This window comes from Dendrobates tinctorius, unplaced genomic scaffold (genome assembly GCF_039654945.1).
Source record: "Dendrobates tinctorius isolate UK_male_01 unplaced genomic scaffold, ASM3965494v1 ptg000136l, whole genome shotgun sequence".
NCBI lineage: Eukaryota > Metazoa > Chordata > Amphibia > Anura > Dendrobatidae > Dendrobates > Dendrobates tinctorius.
The window spans coordinates 4,220,762-4,244,433 of NW_027361804.1; the positions used below are offsets into that span (position 1 = coordinate 4,220,762).

The following is a 23,672-nucleotide window of genomic DNA, read 5'->3' on the forward strand; positions in this document are numbered from 1 at the left end:
GTGTGTTGTGAGTTCATTTTCCCCTCCGTCACTGAGGCCTGGTGAACTCCCTGTTCTAGTGAAGGAAGGTAGTGAGCCTGATTATCAGGCACCTGGGACTAATGAAGACGATTGGCTGAGTGGAGTCACTGACTGGATTTAAGGCAGCCTACGCCCTTTCTGCCCTGCGGGTGATTTCTCTGTGGACTCTTGGACACCAGTCTGATTCCTGCTCTCCTAAAGCTAAGTTTTCTGTTTTGCCTTTTTGCATTTAAGATTTGTTTTTGTTTTTCTTGCTTTTTGGATTCTGCCACTCCCTGCTGGAGTGTGCAGTGTTCCGTTAGCTCTGTCTTCTGAAAGTACCTGAGTGCTGATTTAGTTTTTGAAGCTTAGTTGCTTCAGGGCCATTTTTATATCAGCTTGTTGGCTTTTGTCTCTGATAGGGTTTTGGCAGATTGCAGACAGCAGCCTTCCTATCCGTACCTATCTAGGTAGTTTTTGGGCCCCGTCTTTGCTCAGCCTGTCTTTCTGTCTGTGTAAGTGTTTTCATCTTGCTTCACTGTCATTATATGTGGGGGGCTGCCTATTACTTTGGGGTCTGCTCTGGGGCAGTTAGATTTCCCCTTTCCTTCTTTAGGCCTATGTATCTCTCCGGCTGTGATCGAGGGGTCTAGGTCATCATAGGAACCCCCCACGGGTACTGCTAGTTGTGTTGATAGGTTCAGGGGTCTGCAATCTGATAGTTGCCAACTTCTCTGGTTTTCTGGACTTAGCTAGCATTTCTGTTTTTGCCTCCTACGGTGACTCAATCATAACAGAATCACCCGCCCAACCGCAGATCCTTGGGTACTCAATAGCAGGAAAGAATTGTGTTTAAAAAAAAAAGTGTGTATATTCTTTCCTCTATATCTCTGAGGCCGTAGGGGGAATTTTTTTTTCTCTCAATGGAGATAAAGCAAGTGTCTGATCGTGTGGAGCAGTTCGCTGCTGAAGTGCGAGGAATTTCCGTCTATCTTGCTCGTTCACATGCTGTTGAACCAAAGATCCCCACACCTGATGTATTTTTTGGGGATCGATCTAAATTTTTGAGTTTCAAAAATAATTGTAAATTATTTTTTGCTTTGAAGCCTAACTCGTCAGGGAGCCCCGCGCAGCAGGTTAAAATTGTCATCTCTTTGCTGCGTGGCGATCCCCAGGATTGGGCGTTTTCTTTGAAACCAGATGACTCTATTCTGACTAATGTGAACGCATTTTTTCAAGCCTTGGGGTTGCTGTACGACGAACCTAATGCTATTGATCAGGCTGAAAAGACCCTGTTAGCATTGAACCAGGGTCGAGAATCTGCAGAGTTGTACTGTCAAAAGTTCCGAAAGTGGGCGGTCCTTACTACCTGGAGTGATAGTGCCTTGGCTGCTCTCTTTCGGAAGGGTTTGTCAGAAGCCGTAAAAGATACTATGGTGGGATTTCCTGTTCCCTCTGGTCTGGACGATTCTATGTCTTTAGCCATTCAGGTTGATCGGCGTTTACGTGAACACAGGATTACACGAGAGGTGTTGCCACCGGTTGAACAGACGTCTGAACCTATGCAATGTGATAGAGTTTTGTCTAAGGCACAACGTCAGGAATTCAGAAGGCGTAATAAGCTGTGTTTTTTCTGTGGAGATGCCTCACATATTATTTCTGTTTGTCCTAAACGTGAGAAACGCTTTGCACACACGTTTTCTGTTGGTGGGGTTCAGCCTAAGTTTCTTTTGGCGATTACTCTGATCTGTTCCCTGTCCACATTTTCCGCCAAGGCTTTTGTGGATTCGGGAGCAGCGCTAAACCTAATGGACTTGGATTTTGCTAAACGTTGTGGATTTCCGTTGACACCTCTGCAGACGCCTATCCCTTTGAGGGGGATTGATGCTACCCCTCTGGCTAAAAATAAACCTCAGTTTTGGACCCAGTTGGTCATGCGGGTCGCCCCAGACCACCAAGAAAATTGCAGATTTTTGGTGTTGCATGGTCTGCATGATGCCGTTGTTCTGGGGTTTCCCTGGTTGCAGATTCATAATCCAGTTTTGGATTGGAAGTCTGTGTCTGTGGTGAGTTGGGGTTGCCAGTGTACCTTTAGTGAGGCTCCGGTTTTTTCCACCTCTCCTCAGTCGCATGAGGTTCCTGACTATTTGGCGGACTTCTATGATGTATTTAGTGAGATTGAGTCTGCGTCCTTGCCTCCTCATAGGAGTTATGACTGTGCAATTGATCTAAGCCCGGGGTGTAAATTTCCCACGGGTCGGCTCTTCAATTTATCTGTACCCGAGCACGAGGCTATGCGATCCTATATTAAGGAGGCGTTGGAAAAGGGTCATATTAGACCATCCTCTTCACCTTTAGGTGCCGGTTTTTTTTTGTGGCCAAAAAGGATGGTTCTTTAAGGCCTTGTATTGATTATCGTGCCCTCAATAAAATTACTATTAAATATCAGTATCCGTTACCCCTGATTTCGGATCTATTCTCTAGAGTCAGAGGTGCTTGCTGGTTTACCAAGCTTGACCTCAGGGGGGCGTATAATCTTATCCGCATTAAGCAGGGGGATGAATGGAAGACGGCGTTTAATACTCCGGAGGGACATTTTGAGTACCTGGTGATGCCTTTTGGGCTCACTAATGCCCCTTCTGTCTTCCAGTGCTTCATGAACGATATTTTCCGAGACTTTGTTGATAAATTTTTGATTATCTATCTGGACGATATTTTGATTTTCTCCAAGGATTGGGATGCTCATGTGGAACATATTCGGACTGTGTTCCGGATCTTGAGAGAGAATTCTCTGTATGTCAAAGGATCAAAATGCCTTTTTGGAGTACAGAGGATTTCTTTTTTGGGATTTATTTTGTCTCCGTCAACTATTGAAATGGACCCGGCCAAGGTACAGGCCATTTATGATTGGGTTCAGCCCACTTCTTTGAAGGCCCTCCAGAAGTTTTTGGGTTTTGCTAATTTTTATCGGAAATTTATAGCAAAATTTTCTAGTATTGCCAAACCATTGACTGACCTGACCAGGAAGGGTGCGGATGTGTTGAATTGGTCTCCGGAGGCGGTTGCTTCCTTTCAGGAGCTGAAGCGTAGATTTACCTCCGCCCCGGTTCTGCGGCAACCTGATGTCTCACTCCCGTTTCAGGTAGAGGTGGATGCTTCTGAGATTGGTGCAGGAGCAGTGTTGTCCCAAAAGGATCCGGTAACATCTAAAATGAATCCCTGTGCTTTCTTTTCCCGAAAGTTCTCTTCATCTGAACGTAACTATGATGTGGGGAATTGGGAACTGTTGGCCATGAAATGGGCATTTGAGGAGTGGAGACATTGGTTGGAGGGAGCCAAACATCAAGTTGTGGTCCTCACTGACCACAAAAATTTGATTTACCTAGAGTCGGCTAGACGCTTGAACCCTAGACAGGCTAGGTGGGCCTTGTTTTTTACACGTTTTGATTTTGTGGTCTCTTTCCTTCCTGGAACTAAGAATGTCAAGGCAGACGCCCTCTCTAGGAGTTTCTTTGCTGATTCTCCTGTGGTGACCAAGCCTGCTACCATCTTAGGCGAAGGGGTAGTTCTTTCTGCCATCTCGCCCGATTTGAGACTTGCTCTGCAAGAGTTCCAGGAGGACAAACCTGAGCGTTGCCCCAGTGGAAAGTTGTATGTTCCTGACCAGTGGAAGAAGAGAGTGATGTCTGAAGTTCATTGCTCTGCATTGGCTGGTCATCCAGGTATTTTTGGTACTAGAAATCTGGTGAGTCGCTCTTTTTGGTGGCCCACCTTGTCTCATGATGTCAGGAATTTTGTGCAGTCCTGTGGGACTTGCTCCCGGTCTAAATCTTGTTCTCGCTCTAGTGGGTTGTTGATGCCTTTGCCGGTCCCCAGGAGGCCATGGACCCATATTTCAATGGATTTCATCTCTGATATGCCGGTCTCTCAAAGAATGACTGTTATTTGGGTGATTTGTGATAGGTTCTCTAAGATGGTTCATCTTGTACCACTCCCTAAGTTGCCATCTTCCTCTGAGTTGGTGCCCCTGTTTTTGCAACAGGTGGTTCGCTTGCACAGGATTCCTGAGAACATTGTATCTGACAGAGGAGTTCAATTTGTGTCTAAATTTTGGAGGACATTCTGTTCCAAGTTGGGAATTCAGTTGTCCTTCTCCTCTGCTTTTCACCCTCAGACCAATGGGCAGACAGAGAGAACAAACCAGACCTTGGAGTCGTATTTGAGATGTTTTATTTCTGCTGATCAGGATGATTGGGTTTCATTTTTGCCCTTGGCCGAATTTGCTTTAAATAATAGAGCTAGTTCTGCCACTTTGATGTCACCTTTTTTTTGTAACTTTGGGTTTCATCCTCGATTTTCTTCAGGGCAGGTGGAGCCCTCTGCCTGCCCAGGTGTTGACACTGTGGTGGAGAGAATGCACCAGATCTGGGACCAAGTGGTGGATAAGTTATCTCTCTCCCAGGAAAAGGCCCAGCGGTTTTCCAGTCGGCATAGGACCATTGGTCCCCAGTTTAAGATTGGTGATATGGTGTGGTTATCATCAAAAAATATTGCTATGAAGGTGGCTTCTCCTAAGTTTAAGCCTAGATTTATTGGACCTTACAAGATTTTGGAGATTATTAATCCGGTCTCTTTTCGTTTGGCTCTTCCTGTCACATTTAAGATCCATAATGTGTTCCATAAGTCCTTGTTGAAGAGGTTTGTTGAGCCAGTTGTGCCTGAGGTGGCACCTCCGGACCCTGTATTGGTTGAAGGTAACTTGGAATATGAGGTAGAGAAAATTCTGGATTCCCGTCTGGCTAGACGGAGACTCCAGTATTTGGTTAAGTGGAAGGGTTATGGTCAGGAGGATAATTCCTGGGTCTCTGCCTCTGATATTCATGCCAAAAGATTGGTGCGTGCCTTTCATCGGGCTCACCCTGATCGCCCTGGTAGCGTTGTTGAGGGTTCGGTGACCCCTCTTCAAGGGGGGGGTATTGTTGTGAGTTCATTTTCCCCTCCGTCACTGAGGCCTGGTGAACTCCCTATTCTAGTGAAGGAAGGTAGTGAGCCTGATTATCAGGCACCTGGGACTAATGAAGACGATTGGCTGAGTGGAGTCACTGACTGGATTTAAGGCAGCCTACGCCCTTTCTGCCCTGCGGGTGATTTCTCTGTGGACTCTTGGACACCAGTCTGATTCCTGCTCTCCTAAAGCTAAGTTTTCTGTTTTGCCTTTTTGCATTTAAGATTTGTTTTTGTTTTTCTTGCTTTTTGGATTCTGCCACTCCCTGCTGGAGTGTGCAGTGTTCCGTTAGCTCTGTCTTCTGAAAGTACCTGAGTGCTGATTTAGTTTTTGAAGCTTAGTTGCTTCAGGGCCATTTTTATATCAGCTTGTTGGCTTTTGTCTCTGATAGGGTTTTGGCAGATTGCAGACAGCAGCCTTCCTATCCGTTCCTATCTAGGTAGTTTTTGGGCCCCGTCTTTGCTCAGCCTGTCTTTCTGTCTGTGTAAGTGTTTTCATCTTGCTTCACCGTCATTATATGTGGGGGGCTGACTATTGCTTTGGGGTCTGCTCTGGGGCAGTTAGATTTCCCCTTTCCTTCTTTAGGCCTATGTATCTCTCCGGCTGTGATCGAGGGGTCTAGGTCATCGTAGGAACCCCCCACGGGTACTGCTAGTTGTGTTGATAGGTTCAGGGGTCTGCAATCTGATAGTTGCCAACTTCTCTGGTTTTCTGGACTTAGCTAGCATTTCTGTTTTTGCCTCCTACGGTGACTCAATCATAACAGAATCACCCGCCCAACCGCAGATCCTTGGGTACTCAATAGCAGGAAAGAATTGTGTTTAAAAAAAAAAGTGTGTATATTCTTTCCTCTATATCTCTGAGGCCGTAGGGGGAATTTTTTTTTCTCTCAATGGAGATAAAGCAAGTGTCTGATCGTTTGGAGCAGCTCGCTGCTGAAGTGCGAGGAATTTCCGTCTATCTTGCTCGTTCACATGCTGTTGAACCAAAGATCCCACACCTGATGTATTTTTTGGGGATCGATCTAAATTTTTGAGTTTCAAAAATAATTGTAAATTATTTTTTGCTTTGAAGCCTAACTCGTCAGGGAGCCCCGCGCAGCAGGTTAAAATTGTCATCTCTTTGCTGCGTGGCGATCCCCAGGATTGGGCGTTTTCTTTGAAACCAGATGACTCTATTCTGACTAATGTGAACGCATTTTTTCAAGCCTTGGGGTTGCTGTACGACGAACCTAATGCTATTGATCAGGCTGAAAAGACCCTGTTAGCATTGAACCAGGGTCGAGAATCTGCAGAGTTGTACTGTCAAAAGTTCCGAAAGTGGGTGGTCCTTACTACCTGGAGTGATAGTGCCTTGGCTGCTCTCTTTCGGAAGGGTTTGTCAGAAGCCGTAAAAGATACTATGGTGGGATTTCCTGTTCCCTCTGGTCTGGACGATTCTATGTCTTTAGCCATTCAGGTTGATCGGCGTTTACGTGAACGCAGGATTACACGAGAGGTGTTGCCACCGGTTGAACAGACGTCTGAACCTATGCAATGTGATAGAGTTTTGTCTAAGGCACAACGTCAGGAATTCAGAAGGCGTAATAAGCTGTGTTTTTTCTGTGGAGATGCCTCACATATTATTTCTGTTTGTCCTAAACGTGAGAAACGCTTTGCACACACTTTTTCTGTTGGTGGGGTTCAGCCTAAGTTTCTTTTGGCGATTACTCTGATCTGTTCCCTGTCCACATTTTCCGCCAAGGCTTTTGTGGATTCGGGAGCAGCGCTAAACCTAATGGACTTGGATTTTGCTAAACGTTGTGGATTTCCGTTGACACCTCTGCAGACGCCTATCCCTTTGAGGGGGATTGATGCTACCCCTCTGGCTAAAAATAAACCTCAGTTTTGGACCCAGTTGGTCATGCGGGTCGCCCCAGACTACCAAGAAAATTGCAGATTTTTGGTGTTGCATGGTCTGCATGATGCCGTTTGTGACGAACAGCCCACGGCCGTTCGTCCACTTACGGGCGACGACTAACGGGGGTCCCGCTGCCACCAAAACGCGACGGACAGCGGACCCTGTGTCACCACTATGTCACAATCCCACCACTGACACCGGTGTATCAGCGGACGGAGGGACGTGACACAATGCCGGCACACGGCTATCACAGGCGCAGTGGGGCTTATCTTAGTTATCCCACCACTGGCACCATGTGACAAAAATATCCAGCAAGCTAATCTCGCTCTACAATTTGCCGCAGGGGGAGTTTAATTTGGATGCCCCACCACTGCTATCAATCTTCCAAGTACTGCGGGGATTTGTGTATATCCCACTTTCTCAGTTCCACCTTGGAACTCGCAGCTCTCCGGCGCCCCCCTTACCCTCAGGTCAGTCAGGGAACTGCACCTAGGATAATTGGTCGCCGGACGGGCTGCCTGTTGTGAACCGGCAATTAGGCTTCTGCAGTAAGGGAATTATCAATGCTGTGGCCGCAGACCCTTATTCAGCAATATAAGACCCTTCTGTACTGCCAGCAAGCCGTAATAGCCGTACACAACGCGCTGCCACCAGTCACGGTTACTTAATTCACAGTGTTAAATTAAGAGGGTCCGTGGCAAACCCCTTGAATTAGTAGCGATTATCTATCAAAGGCGTATAGTTCGAGTCTTAGAGCATAGAGACAGATCTAAATAATTATTTCATTTATTTTCCGAAAGAGGACAGTGATTACAGATAAAAGTTGCTATAAAATTGAGACATAAAATATGTACAGTACAGGTATAAAATAAAAGTGGAGAAAACAAAGAGATTACACTCACAGTTCCATATTGTTCCTTAGGCAGACCATGCGGCTAAGGTGGGTGGAGGCGGAGCTGCACTTCTCCGCTCATCTGGATCTTTCTAGCACGACGACTTGAGCTGTTCTGAGCTGGTTCTGCCAGGGAATGCCTTATAGACTTTCCTATGTTACATCACAGAGAGGTGCATTCTGGGTTGATCCCACCTCTCTTATCCAAGTTATGTTTTGGCTACAAAACTTAGATTAGCTATAACTTTATGGGAGAAGCTGGTATGGACTCATCAGTGGTATCATGTTTCCCAGCGTAATGAGCCCATCAAGAAAACATCAAACATCTATGCGATATGACCGTCCATTTGGGCGCAAATCATATCTCAGGTTCTGGACATCCGAGAGTTTTGCAACAGGCACCACAGCGAAGCTGGGTCTGCTCGGATCGCAGAAATATGATTTTTATATTTCTGCTGGGTATGGTTTTCGCGGGACAATCCCTTATTGTTTTATTCAAACTCCTGGTTTCAAACAAAGAGTTTAGTTCCCGCACTTTTTTTTCTCTTTCAGCTGAGAGAAACCAAATGGTGTGAGGAAGATGGTCTAGCTAATTAACATTCCTGCTCTTCCAGAGGAAGTGGCAGGGTTGATAAAACCTGGGGGGAAGGAATTCCTACTACTGACAGTTTACAATGTCCTAGGATGGAGGATTTGTTAGCACATTGCAACAGAAAACATATCTTCGGGCATTGTACATCACACCTCCCCCCTTAAGAGGGCGCTAAGGAGGCATTACCTCTCGGTAATCGGCCATGCGCACCTCAGCTGGTTCGCCCCGGCGGGACAACCCATCGGCATTGCCGTTTTCACTGCCCTTCCTGTGTTTTACAGTAAAATCGTACTGTTGAAGGGCAAGGCTCCAGCGGAGCAATCTTCCATTGGTTCCGGACACTGTGTGCAACCAGCTCAGAGGGTTGTGGTCAGTTACCACCGTGAAGGCGCGCCCGTACAGGTAGGGCTGCAAACGCTGCAGTGCCCACACCATGGCCAGACACTCCTTCTCGATGGTCGAGTATGCCACTTCCCTCGGCAAAAGTTTCCGGCTCAGGTACAACACAGGGTGCTCTTGGTCCCCCGAGTCGACCTGGCTAAGCACAGCACCGAGGCCAAACTCGCTGGCGTCGGTCTGTACCAGAAACGGGCGACTGCTGTCGACTGCTCTCAACACTGGAGAGTTGCACAGGGCTGCTTTCAAAGCTTGGAAAGCCGCCTCACAGTCATCTGTCCAGTTGACTGTTTGGGGTAGCCTCTGCTTGGTGAGGTCAGTCAAGGGTTTGGCAAGGGCGCTATAGTCCTGTACGAACCGCCTATAGTACCCTGCAGTGCCCAAGAAGGACTTCACCTGTTTCTTGGTCCTGGGGGTGGGCCAGGACACGATTGCGTCCACTTTTTCTGGCTCCGGACTCATGGAACCCCCGCCTACCCGGTGCCCCAGGTAGTGGACCTCGCGCATGCCTATCTGGCACTTCCCCGGCTTGATGGTCAGGCCTGCCTGGTGAAGACGCTTGAGCACCTCCTGGAGGTGCTGAAGGTGTTCCTCCCAGGTGGAACTGAAGACGGCAATATCGTCTAAGTACGCCACTGCGTACTCCTCCAGTCCCCGAAGCAGGTGGTTGACCATCCGCTGGAAAGTGGCAGGGGCATTCTTCATGCCGAAGGGCATAACCGTGGACTCGTACAGTCCAAAGGGGGTGATAAAGGCGGATTTCTCCTGCGCCTCAGGGCTCAGGGGAATCTGCCAGTATCCCCGACTCAAATCCATGATGGATATGTAGTTGGCGTTTGTCAACCGCTCGAGCAGATCCTCGATGCGCGGCATCGGGTGGGCATCAGAGGTTGTGATGGCGTTGAGCCCCCTGTAGTCCACGCAGAACCGGGTGGTTCGATCCTTTTTAGGCACGAGGACTACAGGTGAAGCCCACGCACCTTTTGACCGTCGAATCACTCCCAGCCTTAACATCTCATCGACCTCTTGGCGCATGACTTGTTGCACCGTTTCAGAGATCCGATAAGGTGTTCGCCGTAATGGGGCATGATTCCCGGTGTCCACCTCATGAACCGCTAACTCCGTCCTCCCAGGACGGTTGGTGAACACGGGCCGGAAGAGTTCCAGGGTGGCCATCAACTGCAACCGCTGGGACACGGTGAGCGAACCACTTATCTCCATGTCCTCAATGGACCCATCGGCCTTGGCCTGGGCCAGCATGTCCAGGAGGGGATCTTCCTCCCCATCCTCTGGCAGATTGCAGACCGGTAGGATGCAAGCTTCACGTTCGTAGTGCGCCTTCAGCATGTTGACGTGAAAGGCCTTGCGCCTACCCCGAGCATGGTCAAGCGTGACCACGTAGGTGACCGGGTTGAGCTGTTGGTGGACGACGTACGGGCCTTCCCAGGCTGCCTGAAGCTTATCCGTTGGTACAGGGACCAGCGCCCACACCTTTTGACCCACCTGGTAGGTCCACTCCCGGGCGTTCTGGTCGTACCAGTGCTTCTGGTCAGCCTGAGCCTGCGTCATGTTGTCATGCACCAACTGCGTCAAGGTCTGCATCTTGTCACGGAAGCGCATGACATAATCCACGATGGACACTTCTGTGGGGTTTTGCTCATCTTCCCAGGATTCTCTTATCAACCCAAGGGGTCCCCGGACTCGCCTGCCATACAGGAGCTCGAAGGGGGAGAACCCGGTCGAGGCCTGCGGAACTTCTCTGTAAGCGAACAGCAGGTGTGGGAGGTACCGCTCCCAGTCGCGCCCTTGGGTCTCAACCAGTATGCGGAGCATCTGTTTGAGGGTACCGTTGAAGCGTTCACACAAACCATTAGTCTGTGGGTGATACGGACTCGATACCAGGTGCGTCACCTGCATTTTCTCACAGAGAGCCTCCATTAGGCGAGACATGAATTGGGGCCCTTGATCGGTAAGCATCTCCCTGGGAAATCCTACCCTTGAAAAGATGGTCACCAGTGCGTCAGCCACCTTATCTGCCCTGGTTGAAGACAGAGCTACTGCCTCTGGGTACCGGGTAGCGTAGTCTACCACGGTGAGAATGTATCGCTTTCCGGAGCTGCTGGGGACGGACAGCGGTCCTACAATGTCCACCGCGATTCTCTGGAAAGGCTCCTCTATCACCGGCAAAGGAATAAGGGGAGCCTTAAGAGCAGGCCCCGCCTTACCCACTTTTTGACAGGTGGCACAGGAGCGGCAGTAGTGTGTTACATCTGTCCCCATCTTGGGCCAATAGAAGTGTTGAGACAGCCGTGCCTTTGTTTTGCTGATCCCCAAGTGTCCAGCGAGTGGAATCTCATGGGCAATCCGCAACAACTCAGTTCTGAACTGATAGGGGACGACCAGCTGTCTTTCCCTCAACCACTCCTTTTTAGGATCTCCGGGTACTGTCTCCCGGTACAACCTTCCTCGTTCCCAGAACACCCTCTCCTTATCAGACTTGGAGGTGGGCGTCTCGGCGAGACCTCTCAATTTCTCCAGGCTGGCATCTGAGTGCAGAGCAGCCTGGAACTCCATGCTGGAGGCTGCCAGAAGTGACGTCAGGGTCCCCTCTTTACTGGGACCCTCTGGAACCGGCTCTGGGTTCACCTCTGGTTCAGTCTCTCCTGTAGCAGCAGAGGGTCCAGAAGACAGTGCGTTACCTGCGATCTGGGCACTCTGACTGCGTGTGACAGCTGCTATGTATGCTGTCTCCCTGGGGATTTCTACAGACCCACCAGCCGGTGCTGCCCTGGGCTCTCCCTCCCCATCCACCCCAAACACTTTAGGAGCAGTGCTACTTATGGGCCAGTTACCTTCCTCGGTGGCACTGGTCAGCTGCATGGCATTACCTTCCTCATGGTCCCCATGCACCTCCCCATTCTCTTGAGCACCGTTGCTTGCTCCTGCCAGGGGTTCCTCAGCCGTCTCACTCCGCAGAGTGACGGGGCTGAGCACCTCGGTACCTGTGGACACATCTACCGTTTCAAAGAAAGGGTTAACGGGTTCAGTCGGCACAGATACATCAACATCATCATTCCTAGGAAAAGAATGGTTATCAGTTTGCTTTGGTACATTCACATCAGCATCAGCATCGTACCTGGGGAAAGAATGGTTGTTAGTTGCATCATTACTCATCAAGGCATTAGCAGGTAACACATTCAGTTTCCCATCATCAACATCATCAGGGTTAACGTTACCCTTATTATCAGTTTGGGGAAGGGTGTCAGGGACATAGTATGCAACCATCCTCCCCAAGTCAGTCCCCAATAAAGCATCAGTGGGCAAATTTTCAGACACTCCCACCTCCCTCAACCCGCTCCCGGCACCCCAGTCAAGAAAAACTCGTGCCACTGGCAAGGGACAACGGGTGCCTCCAATCCCGGTGACAGTCAGGGTTTTCCCCTCAACAAACTCTTCAGGGGCCGCCAGTCCAGGACGGATGAGGGTTCGTTCAGCCCCGGTGTCCTTGAGGCCTGTAGCAAGACGGGCCCCCACCTGAACAGGTTGAACGTTGTCGTCAGCCCTCCCAACCACACCTCCCACCAAAAGAACAGAGGCGTTGGGCCCGGGGGCCTTGGCTGGGGGGTTCTTCGGCCTATTCGGACAGGTGTAAAAGAAGTGACCAGGCCGCTGGCAGTGGTGACACAGGCGACTGTCAGTAGCCGGCCTGCTGTTGGCAACAGGGACTGGGCCTCCGGAGGGACGGCTAGCTGGGGCATTGGGGTTGGTTGCTGGCTTACCCCCTTTCCAGCTGGTGGCGACTGGCCTCCGCGTCTCGGGCTTCCGGTTGGCCTCGTGGTTGTCGGCGATCTGCGCCGCTTTGTCCGCGTTCGTTGGTTCGCGGTCCAGGATGAACTGTCGGACCTCAGCTGGGCAGAGATGCAGGAACTGGTCTTTGATCATCAGGTCCCGTAGCTGCTCAAAGGTTTCAACGGACAGTCCATGGATCCACTGGTCAAAGTGGGTCCTGAGTCCTTGCACCACATCACTGTAGCTATCGTGTGGGCCACGTTGGAGGTGTCGGAACTTCTTTCGGTATACCTCAGGTGTCAGCCGGTATTTGGCGATCAGAGCCTGCTTTATGGCGTCATAGTCGTCATCGGCTTCTGGCGGAAGAGAAGCAAATGCCTCCAGGGCTTTGCCTTTTAGCCCTGGGGTCAAGTACCTTGCCCATTGGTCTCTAGGCAGCTGGTACTGTCTGCAGGCTTTCTCAAAGGCTCGCAGAAATGTGTCTAAGTCCCCATCCTTTTCCATCACGGGAAAATGCTCTGGCCGGGGTTTAGGAGTCTGGACGCTGCTGGGCTCACTGCTTCGGGCTGTGGGGGCATTCCCACCCCGCTGGAGTACCTCCAGTTCATGGGCCCTCTGCGCCTCCCTCTCGGCTCGCTGCTCTGCTCTCTCAGCCTCCGCTCGGCGCTCAGCTCTCTCAGCCTGGGCTTGACGCTCGGCTTGGGCCTCCTGCCGATATTGCTGGATCAGCCTCACCCGCCCATCACTGTCTTCGGCGGGGAGTGCGTCCAAGGCCATTTGCAGATAGGGGTCCACCCCGTCCTGGTTGAATGTGGGGCCAGCGCTCAGGAGTGGAGCCTCTGCTGCAGCCCCATTGCCACTTGGGCCAACTTCTGCGCTCGCTGGATTCTGGTCGTTGTCCAGCTGCACTAGAGCCGCGATCATTTGAGCTCTGTTTTTGTTTGTGGCGTCAAGGCCTTGGTACGTGCATAACCCAGCAAGAACTTCCTTTGTCTGCCGGTTGTACCAAGGTTCTCCTTTTGCCGCCATGGTTGCCAAATAAAAGATAGAAAAAGAAAAACGAAGAAACGGGAGGGGGATACTTGCAAGTACACACTAATGTCTCAGGACTAGTAACCACTGAGTCTGTTCTCCAAAACCTATGATGCAGGATTCCCGCAGGAACCGTGCAGGTTTTTAGTGAGAGGAATGATTGCTCAAACCAAATCACTAATGCTCTAGGATTATCCCACCGCTCTGCCACCAATATGTGACGAACAGCCCACGGCCGTTCGTCCACTTACGGGCGACGACTAACGGGGGTCCCGCTGCCACCAAAACGCGACGGACAGCGGACCCTGTGTCACCACTATGTCACAATCCCACCACTGACACCGGTGTATCAGCGGACGGAGGGACGTGACACAATGCCGGCACACGGCTATCACAGGCGCAGTGGGGCTTATCTTAGTTATCCCACCACTGGCACCATGTGACAAAAATATCCAGCAAGCTAATCTCGCTCTACAATTTGCCGCAGGGGGAGTTTAATTTGGATGCCCCACCACTGCTATCAATCTTCCAAGTACTGCGGGGATTTGTGTATATCCCACTTTCTCAGTTCCACCTTGGAACTCGCAGCTCTCCGGCGCCCCCCTTACCCTCAGGTCAGTCAGGGAACTGCACCTAGGATAATTGGTCGCCGGACGGGCTGCCTGTTGTGAACCGGCAATTAGGCTTCTGCAGTAAGGGAATTATCAATGCTGTGGCCGCAGACCCTTATTCAGCAATATAAGACCCTTCTGTACTGCCAGCAAGCCGTAATAGCCGTACACAACGCGCTGCCACCAGTCACGGTTACTTAATTCACAGTGTTAAATTAAGAGGGTCCGTGGCAAACCCCTTGAATTAGTAGCGATTATCTATCAAAGGCGTATAGTTCGAGTCTTAGAGCATAGAGACAGATCTAAATAATTATTTCATTTATTTTCCGAAAGAGGACAGTGATTACAGATAAAAGTTGCTATAAAATTGAGACATAAAATATGTACAGTACAGGTATAAAATAAAAGTGGAGAAAACAAAGAGATTACACTCACAGTTCCATATTGTTCCTTAGGCAGACCATGCGGCTAAGGTGGGTGGAGGCGGAGCCGCACTTCTCCGCTCATCTGGATCTTTCTAGCACGACGACTTGAGCTGTTCTGAGCTGGTTCTGCCAGGGAATGCCTTATAGACTTTCCTATGTGACATCACAGAGAGGTGCATTCTGGGTTGATCCCACCTCTCTTATCCAAGTTATGTTTTGGCTACAAAACTTAGATTAGCTATAACTTTATGGGAGAAGCTGGTATGGACTCATCAGTGGTATCATGTTTCCCAGCGTAATGAGCCCATCAAGAAAACATCAAACATCTATGCGATATGACCGTCCATTTGGGCGCAAATCATATCTCAGGTTCTGGACATCCGAGAGTTTTGCAACAGGCACCACAGCGAAGCTGGGTCTGCTCGGATCGCAGAAATATGATTTTTATATTTCTGCTGGGTATGGTTTTCGCGGGACAATCCCTTATTGTTTTATTCAAACTCCTGGTTTCAAACAAAGAGTTTAGTTCCCGCACTTTTTTTTCTCTTTCAGCTGAGAGAAGCCAAATGGTGTGAGGAAGATGGTCTAGCTAATTAACATTCCTGCTCTTCCAGAGGAAGTGGCAGGGTTGATAAAACCTGGGGGGAAGGAATTCCTACTACTGACAGTTTACAATGTCCTAGGATGGAGGATTTGTTAGCACATTGCAACAGAAAACATATCTTCGGGCATTGTACATCACACCGTTGTTCTGGGGTTTCCCTGGTTGCAGATTCATAATCCAGTTTTGGATTGGAAGTCTGTGTCTGTGGTGAGTTGGGGTTGCCAGTGTACCTTTAGTGAGGCTCCGGTTTTTTCCACCTCTCCTCAGTCGCATGAGGTTCCTGACTATTTGGCGGACTTCTATGATGTATTTAGTGAGATTGAGTCTGCGTCCTTGCCTCCTCATAGGAGTTATGACTGTGCAATTGAACTAAGCCCGGGGTGTAAATTTCCTAAGGGTCGGCTCTTCAATTTATCTGTACCCGAGCACGAGGCTATGTGGTCCTATATTAAGGAGGCGTTGGAGAAGGGTCATATTAGACCATCCTCTTCACCCTTAGGTGCCGTTTTTTTTTTTGTGGCCAAGAAGGATGGTTCTTTAAGGCCTTGTATTGATTATCGTGCCCTCAATAAAATTACTATTAAATATCAGTATCCGTTACCCCTGATTTCGGATCTATTCTCTAGAGTCAGAGGTGCTTGCTGGTTTACCAAGCTTGACCTCAGGGGGGCGTATAATCTTATCCGCATTAAGCAGGGGGATGAATGGAAGACGGCGTTTAATACTCCGGAGGGACATTTTGAGTACCTGGTGATGCCTTTTGGGCTCACTAATGCCCCTTCTGTCTTCCAGTGCTTCATGAACGATATTTTCCGAGACTTTGTTGATAAATTTTTGATTATCTATCTGGACGATATTTTGATTTTCTCCAAGGATTGGGATGCTCATGTGGAACATATTCGGACTGTGTTCCGGATCTTGAGAGAGAATTCTCTGTATGTCAAAGGATCAAAATGCCTTTTTGGAGTACAGAGGATTTCTTTTTTGGGATTTATTTTGTCTCCGTCAACTATTGAAATGGACCCGGCCAAGGTACAGGCCATTTATGATTGGGTTCAGCCCACTTCTTTGAAGGCCCTCCAGAAGTTTTTGGGTTTTGCTAATTTTTATCGGAAATTTATAGCAAAATTTTCTAGTATTGCCAAACCATTGACTGACCTGACCAGGAAGGGTGCGGATGTGTTGAATTGGTCTCCGGAGGCGGTTGCTTCCTTTCAGGAGCTGAAGCGTAGATTTACCTCCGCCCCGGTTCTGCGGCAACCTGATGTCTCACTCCCGTTTCAGGTAGTGGTGGATGCTTCTGAGATTGGTGCAGGAGCAGTGTTGTCCCAAAAGGATCCGGTAACATCTAAAATGAATCCCTGTGCTTTCTTTTCCCGAAAGTTCTCTTCATCTGAACGTAACTATGATGTGGGGAATTGGGAACTGTTGGCCATGAAATGGGCATTTGAGGAGTGGAGACATTGGTTGGAGGGAGCCAAACATCAAGTTGTGGTCCTCACTGACCACAAAAATTTGATTTACCTAGAGTCGGCTAGACGCTTGAACCCTAGACAGGCTAGGTGGGCCTTGTTTTTTACACGTTTTGATTTTGTGGTCTCTTTCCTTCCTGGAACTAAGAATGTCAAGGCAGACGCCCTCTCTAGGAGTTTCTTTGCTGATTCTCCTGTGGTGACCAAGCCTGCTACCATCTTAGGCGAAGGGGTAGTTCTTTCTGCCATCTCGCCCGATTTGAGACTTGCTCTGCAAGAGTTCCAGGAGGACAAACCTGAGCGTTGCCCCAGTGGAAAGTTGTATGTTCCTGACCAGTGGAAGAAGAGAGTGATGTCTGAAGTTCATTGCTCTGCATTGGCTGGTCATCCAGGTATTTTTGGTACTAGAGATCTGGTGAGTCGCTCTTTTTGGTGGCCCACCTTGTCTCATGATGTCAGGAATTTTGTGCAGTCCTGTGGGACTTGCTCCCGGTCTAAATCTTGTTCTCGCTCTAGTGGGTTGTTGATGCCTTTGCCGGTCCCCAGGAGGCCATGGACCCATATTTCAATGGATTTCATCTCTGATATGCCGGTCTCTCAAAGAATGACTGTTATTTGGGTGATTTGTGATAGGTTCTCTAAGATGGTTCATCTTGTACCACTCCCTAAGTTGCCATCTTCCTCTGAGTTGGTGCCCCTGTTTTTGCAACAGGTGGTTCGCTTGCACGGGATTCCTGAGAACATTGTATCTGACAGAGGAGTTCAATTTGTGTCTAAATTTTGGAGGACATTCTGTTCCAAGTTGGGAATTCAGTTGTCCTTCTCCTCTGCTTTTCACCCTCAGACCAATGGGCAGACAGAGAGAACAAACCAGACCTTGGAGTCGTATTTGAGATGTTTTATTTCTGCTGATCAGGATGATTGGGTTTCATTTTTGCCCTTGGCCGAATTTGCTTTAAATAATAGAGCTAGTTCTGCCACTTTGATGTCACCTTTTTTTTGTAACTTTGGGTTTCATCCTCGATTTTCTTCAGGGCAGGTGGAGCCCTCTGCCTGCCCAGGTGTTGACACTGTGGTGGAGAGAATGCACCAGATCTGGGACCAAGTGGTGGATAAGTTATCTCTCTCCCAGGAAAAGGCCCAGCGGTTTTCCAGTCGGCATAGGACCATTGGTCCCCAGTTTAAGATTGGTGATATGGTGTGGTTATCATCAAAAAATATTGCTATGAAGGTGGCTTCTCCTAAGTTTAAGCCTAGATTTATTGGACCTTACAAGATTTTGGAGATTATTAATCCGGTCTCTTTTCGTTTGGCTCTTCCTGTCACATTTAAGATCCATAATGTGTTCCATAAGTCCTTGTTGAAGAGGTTTGTTGAGCCAGTTGTGCCTGAGGTGGCACCTCCGGACCCTGTATTGGTTGAAGGTAACTTGGAATATGAGGTAGAGAAAATTCTGGATTCCCGTCTGGCTAGACGGAGACTCCAGTATTTGGTTAAGTGGAAGGGTTATGGTCAGGAGGATAATTCCTGGGTCTCTGCCTCTGATATTCATGCCAAAAGATTGGTGCGTGCCTTTCATCGGGCTCACCCTGATCGCCCTGGTAGCGTTGTTGAGGGTTCGGTGACCCCTCCTCAAGGGAGGGGTATTGTTGTGAGTTCATTTTCCCCTCCGTCACTGAGGCCTGGTGAACTCCCTATTCTAGTGAAGGAAGGTAGTGAGCCTGATTATCAGGCACCTGGGACTAATGAAGACGATTGGCTGAGTGGAGTCACTGACTGGATTTAAGGCAGCCTACGCCCTTTCTGCCCTGCGGGTGATTTCTCTGTGGACTCTTGGACACCAGTCTGATTCCTGCTCTCCTAAAGCTAAGTTTTCTGTTTTGCCTTTTTGCATTTAAGATTTGTTTTTGTTTTTCTTGCTTTTTGGATTCTGTCACTCCCTGCTGGAGTGTGCAGTGTTCCGTTAGCTCTGTCTTCTGAAAGTACCTGAGTGCTGATTTAGTTTTTGAAGCTTAGTTGCTTCAGGGCCATTTTTATATCAGCTTGTTGGCTTTTGTCTCTGATAGGGTTTTGGCAGATTGCAGACAGCAGCCTTCCTATCCGTTCCTATCTAGGTAGTTTTTGGGCCCCGTCTTTGCTCAGCCTGTCTTTCTGTCTGTGTAAGTGTTTTCATCTTGCTTCACCGTCATTATATGTGGGGGGCTGCCTATTGCTTTGGGGTCTGCTCTGGGGCAGTTAGATTTCCCCTTTCCTTCTTTAGGCCTATGTATCTCTCCGGCTGTGATCGAGGGGTCTAGGTCATCGTAGGAACCCCCCACGGGTACTGCTAGTTGTGTTGATAGGTTCAGGGGTCTGCAATCTGATAGTTGCCAACTTCTCTGGTTTTCTGGACTTAGCTAGCATTTCTGTTTTTGCCTCCTACGGTGACTCAATCATAACACCTGTAGTACCCCACTTGAGACATTCTTCCAACTGGATGTGCAGCCATTTACGACCACTCTTTGGGTCCGATCACTAAGCCAGTTATGAATCCACCTAACAGTTGCCTTGTCCATTCCATACTTAGTCATTTTTTCAATAAGGATTGTATGAGAGACTTTGTCAAATGCTTTGCTGAAGTCAAGATATACTATATCTACAACATTTCCTTGATCCACCCAATCAGTGATACCGTCATAGAAGGAAATTAAGTTAGTCTGACATGACTTATTAGTTACAAACCCATGCTGACTCTGTTTAATCACTTCATTCTTATCCAGGTATTGACATACATGTTGTTTAATAATTTGTTCAAAGATCTTTCCTGGTATAGAAGTCAGACTCACCGGCCTATAGTTGCCTGGGTCCACCTTCTTCCCCTTTTTGAAGATAGGAACAACATTTGCTCTTCTCCAGTCTTCTGGCACTTCTCCTGTTCTCCAAGAACTTTCAAAGATTATGGAGAGGGGTTCAAAAATTTCTTCTGCTATCTCCTTCAGTACTCTGGGGTGTAATTCATCTGGACCTGGAGACTTGAATTCATTTAGGTTAGCTAAGTGTTTCCTCACTATCTTTCTGTTTATAGATATCATGGATTCTTCTATTCCCTTAATAGGACAGTGAATAACAGTTGATGTTACATTTCCTTTCTGAGAGAAAACAGATGCAAAATAGGAATTTAAAAGTTCAGCCTTCTCAACATCCTGTCTTACCATTTCATCATTTTCATCCTGTAAAAATCCTATAGCATCTTTGACTTTTCTTTTACTTTTGACATATCCCCAAAATCCTTTATTATTGCTTTTGACATCTCTTGCAAGCCTCAATTCATTTTCAGCTTTAGCAAATCTGATTTGTGCCCTGCAGGTTCTGCAGACAGCATTATATTCTTCTTTAGATATGCCTCCCTCTTTCCATTTTATAAACATTTTTTTCTTCCTTTTTAGCATGTGCTTAAGTTCTGTGTTCATCCATCCTGGTTTCCTTAAATGCTTCCTATTCTTCCCTCTTTTCGGAATTGTTAACAACTGTGCTTTGAGAATTTCATTTTTCAAGATTTCCCATCCTTCCTGGACATTTTTGTCTTTAAGGATATCCAGCCATTGGATCCCTCCAATTCTCTTTCTGAATCCCTTAAAATCTGCCTTTCTGAAATTTAACCTTGACGTCTGAGTCTTCACAGGTCTTCCGCCTCTAGTTATCCAAAATTCTAAAATAGCATGGTCGCTACCTCCTAGGGTCCCAGCCACTTTTACCTCCTTAACCATTTCCTCCCTGTTTTTAAGGATTAGATCCAAGGTAGCAGTTCCCCTGGTTTTCTCCCCTACCTTTTGGAAGATAAAGTTGTCAGCAAGAGAGGATAAGAATTTCCTTGACCTGTTAGTTTTGCCTGAGAGAGATTCCCAACAAATGTCTGGATAGTTGAAATCTCCCATGACAACTATGTCATATTTTTTGGAGAACTTGGCCATTTGATGCATAAAGAGTTCATCCATATCTTCAGCTTGCACAGGCGGCCTGTAGTAAATGCCTACAATGGTGTCCTTTCCATTGTTCTGTCCTTGTATTCTTACCCAAACAGTTTCCACAGAACTCCCAGTCGCTGAAGCTTCTATCTCTGTGCAGATATACGCGTTTCTAACATACAATGCGACACCTCCTCCTCGTTTATCAAGTCTGTTTCTTGCAAATAAGTTGTATCCTTCTAGTCTTGTATTCCAATCATGTGTATTGTCCCACCAAGTTTCAGTGATTCCAATGACATTATATTTCTTTTCCTGTGTTAGTAGTTCCAATTCTCCTTGTTTGTTGCCCATGCTTTGTGCATTAGTATAGAAACATTTTAGTTTGTGATTGGTTTCTCTTTCTCCAATATTTTTATTAATTAGATTCTTTTGTCTTTGTTCTTCCTTTCCACTTCTAATAGCAGAGTTCTCAATAGCATTTGTCAGGTGTTTGGCTTTTTCTGGTCTTTTGCTTCCCTTCCCATGTTGTTCTAGTTTAAAGCTCTCCTTACAAGTGTAGCAAGGCGACTTCCAAATACATGCTTTCCAGTCTTCGTAAGGTGCACCCCATCTCTAGCAAGTAGTCCATCGTATAAGTAGTTCTCTCCGTGATCCAGAAATCCAAATCGCTGCTGACAGCACCATCAACGTAGCCAGTTGTTCACCTGCAGAATCTTATTCCACCTCCTTGTTCCATGGCCATCCACTGGAAGGATGGAAGAGAAGACCACCTGCGCTCCCAGTTCTTTCACTTTCTTGCCTAAGTCTTCAAAGTCTCTGCAGATGGTTTCCAGGTCGTTTCTTGCGGTGTCATTTGTCCCCACATGTAGTAGCAGGAATGGGTAGTCATCTGTAGGTCTGAAGAGTCCTGATATCCTGTCAGACACATCCTTAATTTTTGCACCTGGAAGACAGCACATTTCTCTTGAAGTTATATCCAGTCTGCAGATAGCGGCCTCTGTTCCTCTCAACAGGGAATCCCCCATGACCACCACTCTCCGTTTCTTCTTCACAACATTTTTCTTTCTCCATCCAGGAGGACTCTGAAGGCGTACAAGGTTGCTGTTTGTGGGCAAAGTCTTATCCTGATGTATTTCTTCATCGTTTTCCTGCGTGAGAGCCTGGTACTGGTTCCTGAGCAGTATGGGTGCTGACTGCCTCCTCATCCTCCTGCTTCTCTGGGTCACATGTCTCCATTCCTCTGTTTCTTCAGGTGCACTTCGAATTTCTTCTCTTTCTGTAACATGAAGAGATAATTCTGCTCTGTCCAAGAACTCTTCCCCTTCCTTAATGATCTTCAACGTAGCTAACCTCTCTTTGAGATTTTGCAACTTTTCCTCCAACAGGGACACAAGCTTGCATTTGTGGCAGGTGAAGTTTGGCTTTTCCACTGGTAAATCTGTGAACATGTGGCAAGAAATGCAGCTCACCAAATGGCTCCTGGCCTCTTCCATCTTGAGATTTCTTAAAAACGATGAAAGATGAGCCAAAATTTGCGCGCCGACAGGCGCGCGGATTTTCCGATTTCCTCTTTTCAGCTGCAACGGCCAAAACCCAGTGATCGTTGAGCTCACGGAGACTCTTCACTTATTCCAGAAGGCACTGGGAATATGCAAATGATCTCCTCAAGACTCTCCCCCTGGTCTTCCAATTTCCTCTTTTCAGCTGCAACGGCCAAAACCCAGTGATCGTTGAGCTCGCGGAGACTCTTTACTTATCCCAGAAGGCACTGGGAATATGCAAATGATCTCCTCAAGACTCTTCCCCTGGTTTTCCGATTTCCTCTTTTCAGCTGCAACGGCCAAAACCCAGTGATCCTTGAGCTCGCGGAGACTCTTCACTTATCCCAGAAGGCACTGGGAATATGCAAATGATCTCCTCAAGACTCTTCCCCTGGTCCGATGAACTCCCTCTGCTGGTGAAAGGGGGTGGTGAAACTGATTTGGATGGGAGAAACCTGTCACTGGAACAGGTGGATTGCGATTGGACATCCATAATCTCTGAGTGGATATAAGGCAACCGACGCCCTGTAGGATTGCTGGTGATTTCTCTGCTCTGAGCTTTAGCCTCCAGTTCAGTTCCTGTCTTCTAAAGCTAAGTTTTGCTCTGTTATTGTTCCATGAGATTTTGTCTGATTTGCTTAGTTTTGTGTTCTGCCAGACCCGGTAGGGGCTCTGCTGAATTTCCATTTTTGTCCCTGATCGGTTAAATCTCTTTTGCTCTGTATTCAGAATATATTGGAGCGCTGATATAGGGATTTTGAAGTCTAGTGACTTCAGGGCCGTTTTTCCTATCAGACGTGTTGGGACATTTTTGGTAGGGTTTTTGTGGATTGCAGCCAGCATCTTTTCTGTCCTTTCCTATCTAGTTAGTTGGGCCCCATCGTTTGCTCTGCCTGTCTTTCTGTCTGTGTTTGTGTTTTCATCTGTTTTCACTGACAATACATGTTGGGGGCTGTCTATTGCTTTGGGGTCTGCTCTGGGGCAGTTTTGATTTCCCCATTTCTTTCTTTAGGCTTATTTAGTTCTCCGGCTGTGAAGAGACATCTAGGACCACCATAGGAACGCTCCACGGCTACGGTTAGTTGTTGTGAATAGGATCAGGGGTCTGCAATCCGCTAGCTACCAACCTCTCCGGTTTTCTGGACTTAGCTTGCATTTTTGTTTTTTCCTCCTCCGGTGACTCATTCATAACCGCTCCCCCTACTGGTGGCTGCTGACAGGATCTTATCATGTATCTCTGTATACAGGGAGCTCCCCCTACTTATGGCTGCAGGCAGGATCTTATCATGTATCTCTGTACACAGGGAGCTCCACCTAGTGGTGACTGCAGACAGGATCTTATCATGTATCTCTGTATACAGGGAGCTCCCCCTAGTGGTGGCTGCAGACAGGATCTTATCATGTATCTCTGTGTACAGGGAGCTCCCCCTAGTGGTGACTGCAGGCAGGATATTATCATGTATCTCTGTA

General features: G+C 47.9%; 1 protein-coding gene across 2 annotated transcripts in view; it reads left to right on the plus strand.

The window, feature by feature from the left end:
- ADA2 (adenosine deaminase 2) overlaps nt 1–23,672 on the plus strand; it is a 56,527-nt gene that overhangs the window by 6,360 nt on the left and 26,495 nt on the right. Inside the window, exon 2 of one of the 2 annotated variants that reach the window (XM_073544118.1) lies at nt 23,215–23,279. The exons of the other annotated variant lie outside the window; for it this stretch is intronic. The gene's annotated coding sequence lies outside the window, so the exon portion shown is untranslated. The remainder of the gene's footprint in view (nt 1–23,214; nt 23,280–23,672) is intronic. 2 annotated transcript variants of the gene reach the window in all.